Source organism: Pinus tabuliformis, chromosome 4_2 (genome assembly GCF_031772625.1).
Source record: "Pinus tabuliformis cultivar Carrire ecotype Pingquan chromosome 4_2, CPIR1, whole genome shotgun sequence".
NCBI lineage: Eukaryota > Viridiplantae > Streptophyta > Pinopsida > Pinales > Pinaceae > Pinus > Pinus tabuliformis.
The window spans coordinates 713,519,911-713,526,550 of NC_142304.1; positions in this window are offsets into that span (position 1 = coordinate 713,519,911).

Consider the following 6,640-nt stretch of genomic DNA (forward strand, 5'->3'; position numbering starts at 1 on the left):
GAGAACTTTGCTACAAGAAGTATGAATTTGAATTTGAACAACTAACGAGTCAAGATTTTATATGTGAAAATAAATGGTCAATTGACAGTAGACGAGGTCATCAGGGGGAGGATACGTGGCATAAATTGATTGGTAGGGTGACAGGTGGACACTTGGGGGATACTTTACCATTACCTCGGCACTCACTTAATGGCATTGTTGGCGACTCAATGCATGACAATGTGGTCCCCACCTCTCTCTGGCAGGTGGACAAGCGGGAGGTAGGATCAAGCAGACCCCCCAGAGTTAATCTAGGTTGTCAATTTTCTTATCCCACCTTGTTGACTTTTCAACTCTAGTGGGTTGCACCAACATATTGGTTGCACCATTTACCCCCGCGCAATGCCTCTGGGGGTCAGTTGAGCTGCGATGAACGCTAATATGATCAGACATCTACTCGATCCTTAAACATGGACCCACTTCCCTTTGGATTTCAACTTGTCATTTTAGGTTTTGGATTTTGGCTTTCCCTTTCGGCTTTGTAATTTCAACTATTGGATTTCAGATTTCAGCCAAGGGAAATATTTCCGATAATTCCTTTTTCCCAACGGTGTTTGGTGCACTGCTAGTGCCAAATTCTATCCCTTTAGCCAACCTAGATTGCACCTGTCCTTCTATGTACTAGGGTGAAAAATAAGACCATTTGACACAAATACAAAAGGGTATGACAGATAAAAAAAATATTAGTGTTACCTATGAGTAAAAAAATACTCTTCAATTTAAATCATTTAATTTGGCCTTCAAATGAGGGTTGGGCATGCATTTTTGTGAAGCAAGCCAAAATTGCCTCGCTTCACCAAAATGCATTTATGGGGTTCATTTCTTGGCCAATTTGTTTAATTCAAATTGTGTGCTATTCAATTACTATTTTTACACACTAAATTGCTTGAAGTAATTTTATGTCGTTCACAAACTATTGACACTTTTGGGGAGACACCATGAACTATGACTTCTCCATCACTTTCATTTACATTAACTTCAACCTTCATATAACTAAAGTAGAAAAAATTATTCTATTATTTTTCCTTACGAGAAAAAAAATACTCTCCAAGTCGAATCATTCAATTTTCCCTTGAAATGAAGGTTGGGCATGCATTTTTGTGAAGCAGGCCAAAATTGCCTTGATTTACAAAAATGCACACCCAAATTTCATTTTTTGGCCTATCTCACTGATTCAAATTGTTGATTATTTATTTAATAATTTTACAAACTTTTACATTTTTATATCTTTACTTTGAGCTTAAATATTTATACTTCATATTTCATACAACATTCTATGTTTTGATTTGGCTTACGTTATGTGAAAGTTGTGTATAAGTGGAAAACACAGTTATGTAGGATATTTTTCGGACATGTTGCAACGTTATATCCTAAGGATAGGAATTGTCCATTCATGTCCAATTTCAAATTTCATTACCAAGAGTTTAATTGGTTTGGCCTAGGAGCGCATATTTGTCCTGATTGTGATCATTGGCAGATGTGATCCATTACTATTTCAGAAAACCTAGATTTTAGAGTATATCATTTCCTTTATTAAAGTGACTATGGTATGTTTCGTAAAATGGTTTTATATTCAGATTGGTGTTGGTGCCAAATCTGCAATACTCTATGAAATGAAGGGTGAGGGGAACTGCCTGGAAGACAAACTTTAAGAACTGTCACACAAGTTGTCCCAGTGGCGCCATAAGCTTGTTCAACATTGGCACATTCCCATTGAGCGTGTAGCGCCTTAACTGGGTATTAGAGAGCGTGCCTGAGAACATGCACATTGGGCCACATCAAACATAACTAACAGGAAGAGGAACACCGACATAATATGCACCCACCCAGATAACAATTGAGGCATTTGGAGATCTAGTTTCTCTCATCATCCCGTGGCCTCAAGATGCATGAGGGTTAACATAACGAGATTGTGCATAGTGGGCCACATGCTAGGAGCACAGGGCTTCAACATGACCTCGCAACCTAAAAATTCCTCTTCCCACCCTCTGCAAAAAGCTTCCACTTATTTTTCCCACGTCACCCATGGACTACCAATGTGCCATACTACCTCATTGTCAACACCCACCACCATGCCAGCCTTTGTATGGACCATTTGTACACTTCATATTTGTGCTTGCTTCGTTTTCCACACCACCACCACCCCCCATTTGATTCCACACCTTCACCCTAACCATCCCTTGCCTTCCATGTGTCCCGGTCCCACCATCTAGTAATCATCTCGACAATGGAGAAGGTGGTCTATCCAACAGTTCTAGCAATCCTCGCATCAATGAGTTGCATGTTATTTAACCAAGCTCAGGGTTGTGAAGAGGAATACATGTCAGCCTCATGTTTTATCTGCACCACCTCAAGGATTTCCATAGCCAGGATCTTGATGATGCGAAAACATGCCATGTGTCCTCTAGGTACTATTGATTGTTCCTCACACCTTATCGAGGACAATATGACGTCACCGACCTGTCATGCCCATGACAATCATTACACATGGCATGCCAACTATAAGATCACATTAAAGGGGAAGAGTGGACCATTTTAGAGAATAGTGTTACAGGCCCTAAACCTCTAAAGCTACAAAATCTAGTATAATTTGAGCATAAACCCTACAAATCCAGGTTATGGCTCAAGTATACTAGTAACTCTTCTCTTATAGGACATTGTGCTATTGTTCCCAAGCTATAGTGTTCGTTTTTCTATGATTGGTGTTTGTTAATAAATAATGGAAGATTCACATATGTGAGTTTTTGATATCAACGTTTCAGAGCCACTATCTAAGTCGCTTATCAAGATATGGATAACATGTGAAGCGCTAAGGCAAGATATATAGTGGATAATTTAAGAAATATGAAGATCTTATGGCTGACTAAGGTCAAAATAGACAGAGTCAGAATGGTGACTAGAAAGCCTAAGAGAGATATAAACTAATAGTATTTTAATTATGAAGCCTTAATTATGTAAATATAGAATTTTAGTGTTTCTTAATATTATGTTTAATCATAAATGACTATGACATTGTAATAATTATGTTTAATAATAATAATAATAATGTGTATATTATGAATAATGTATTATGTATTCTACTTAAAACATATTAATGTGTAAGATACTTTATATATATATATATATATATATATATATAAAATAGAGAAATGATTAGGGGATGAGGATACTAGGGAAATGGGATGAAACTTAGGGTAAGGGAAAGGATGAAAAAGAGAAAAGAAAGTATGGAAGGATGAGGAAGAAGGTTGAAAGGGTAGGGGAAACAAATAAGCAAAGTGAAGGTATGAGAGAATAAATAAGTTGTAAATAAGAAAATGAATGGCTAGGAATCATTTAACGTTGATGGTGAGTAAGGGGAGCCAATTATTGTTAATATCCAATCCATCGTCTCTATTAATGTTGTTGTGGTGTTTTTTATTTTATTTCTAGGTCTTCACTAATTCTACGCTTGTAATAATGATATTACTTAGTAATTATCTTGGTGTCTTCTAAACATACATAATGCTTTGTTGTCTTAGCATGCTCTGCTAATGCTGAATTTGTTATTCTCTCATGCTTAATATCAACCCTATGTTCCTTAATCCTAATTTTTAGAGATCGACATGTTCCACCGATATAGCATTTACCACATGAGAAATTGATTTTATAAACCTTTATATTGGAAATTATCAACATTGTCCTTTACTAATTTCACATTTTGTCTAATAGTGCTAAGAGGGTTAAAAGAGATTATGATTTCTTTTTGTTTCAGGATTTTGGCAATGTTGTCAGTTGTTCCTTTAAGACAAGGGAGGAAGGATTTCTCACAAGATTCTAGCGTCTTAGTGTTATTGATGTCTTTCTCATCCATAGACTTTGAAGAGAAATGAATATGTTTTTATTTTTGTAACCTAGATTCTTAAACACTTCAATTAAGTGGTTTCTCTCATTCTCTTTATGTTCTTCCAAAAATATTCTTAAGGCTCTTGTAGATAGGGTCTTAATGTCAAAATATTTTGTGTAAGAAAGTGATGAGAGTCAGCATGAAGATAGTTTTGAGCCTGAGTTTTCTTTCAGTAGACCTTATGGTCTAAATTCCCAACAAGTTTCCTTATAATTAAAATATCTATAAATGCGAAGAAACCATTCTATTCTATTTCCATGGTGAATTGTATGTCACTTGAGATGTTGTTGACGTGATGTAAGAATTGAGAGAGTTCTTGTTTCCAAATCCAATTAAGTCATCTCTTAATTTACATCCCCACGAGTAAAGTAAAGCTTACGTCCCTTTAAGAAGACTTACCCCGGGGAGAAATCATGTAACTAATTAAAGATTGAATGAAAAACATATTTTGATGAAATCTCATAGACATGATTAAGGAGGATTGATTATTTGTAATTAAATTTATATGGATAGAGGTTTGTAACATAAATTTGCTTGAGATTTAAATCCATTATTTTATTTTTATTATAAATGAAGATACTAAGATAAGTATGGTGAACACCATTATATAGTTTAGAATGTTTAGAATAATTGATTTTGATATATGGAGTCAAGTGTGAACTAGGTATATATCCTCTAGTATTGTAATTCTTTTGTATGTGTTGGATTTAAGTAGAATTAAATTGATTTCCAAATTCTTGAAATGTAGAAAACGAGTATTGTGATATGTTGATGAAATATATTTTATATGGTATTAAGACAAATTAGGTCCAGGAAAGCCATAATAGTCTCCTTAATAATTTTATCAATTTCATATTGGTTGAATTTTATTTGAACTGAATTAATTAGAGAAATTATGAGGATCAAACTCATGAATTGCTCTAAACTATTGTCAGTTAGGATTTCAAGTCAAAATTAATATTGTTTATGAACATGATGAAGTGATTTATTGAAATTTGATTAACTTCTAAATTGTTAAGAGAATAGCATGTTTATAAGATAAACATGTTTTGTGGTGAGAACTTTGTTTTATTTGAACTTAAAGGAAAAAGGTATGTGATTAATGAAAATATTATTTGACTTATTTTTTTACAAGAATATTGGCTTGTGACATTTTTTTGAGGGAGAAATTGGAGAGTGAGATCACATTTTGATGCATTGGAATTGTTGCATGATTTAGAAACCTAAGATATTTGTATTTTATGTGGAATGGGAGAGATTGTTGGATTTAGTAATTTTTTCTTGGATGTATATGTGCTGGCTTGATGGGCCCTGACCCAAGTTCAACATTAAGCATCTAAGAAAATCCCGACACTATTGTCCCTTTGGGCATCAATCCGTGGAGTGCGGATTGATTTCTCACCCGAAGTGGTATGGGGGGATGCAAGAACCAAGTTTCTGCACCCTGAGATAGTCGTGATGTCGATTTTATACCCTTACTCCTATCTTCATTCAGATCAATCAGTCTTTAGCGCTTATCGATGTACTTCTTCTTCCATCTTTCAGAACCTCCTCGAAGGTACCAATTTCCCTTTATGCAACCCTAGATGATGATTCAGGCACTTACGTGCCTCTGTAACTAGGTTACTGACTTGGTTCCAAAATTGTCTTAGGTATTAGCCAACTTTACTATACAACTAAGATTATCCTCGCGTAAATATATATTATTACTTGTGTTCATGCAACAGATGGAAACATATATGTTCATGCATCAACTTAACATTATATCAAAAACTTATCATTCAACATAGAATAATCACAACATTTATAACCACAGTAAAATAATGCTAAACAGATGAAAGTACACAGTAAGTCCAAAACACTTCTCTTTAATGATGTTTCATATTTTCAATACAGACTCTAACCGCCCTGCCCACATAGCTACAAGGGTCCACGCACTCAGCTGCCGACTTTTACCCTAGGCCTCTGCGCACTCAACTCTAGAGCCTCTTCCTCCACTAAGACTCTCGCACTTAGCTCTCACAAACCTATGACATCAATGACTCATCAGTACTGAACTCCCTTAGACTCTCTAAGACTCTCCCTTTTATACATTCCATGGTCTGTGGACCAAGGGTGGATCTCCAAAACTTACACAACCTATCTAGACTAAGGGCAGAAAATCCTTTTTGACTTTAGATATCTTCGTGCTCCACAACCACAAAATGCAGATATTTTACATTCTTTATACAAAATTCAGGCCTTCTGCCCCAAAAATTGGGTTTTTAACCCCAAAATTGACCCCCAGGGACCTTCTTCCAACAGGTCCCCAACACAGACATGGTGACTCCTCCTCAAGTCACTCAGCTGGCGTAGAGATCTTGTCATGAAGACTTCCAGCTCGACTTGGATAATTGCTACCTCGACCGTGCACTGTGTTGCCACCTGCTTCATCTCTTTCACCAACTGCTCTATCACTAGCCCTGCACTATCGGCCTGTAGCTTCTACTGGGTCTCCTATAGACTAGCTAACTTGCCTTCGATGGTGGTCGTGATCGCGTAGGCCTCGTCTAATCAAGGCTTCAAGCGACCCTTCAGCATGGCTTCCTTGTGTTGAGATTTGTCTACTTGTTCTTTCAATGCCTTGGCCTTCGACAGCTTTGCTAGTCTCTGTGTGATGGAGACAGTGCGCATTGCCACTTTAACCTCATTGTAGCACTACTGTAGTTCTCGCGC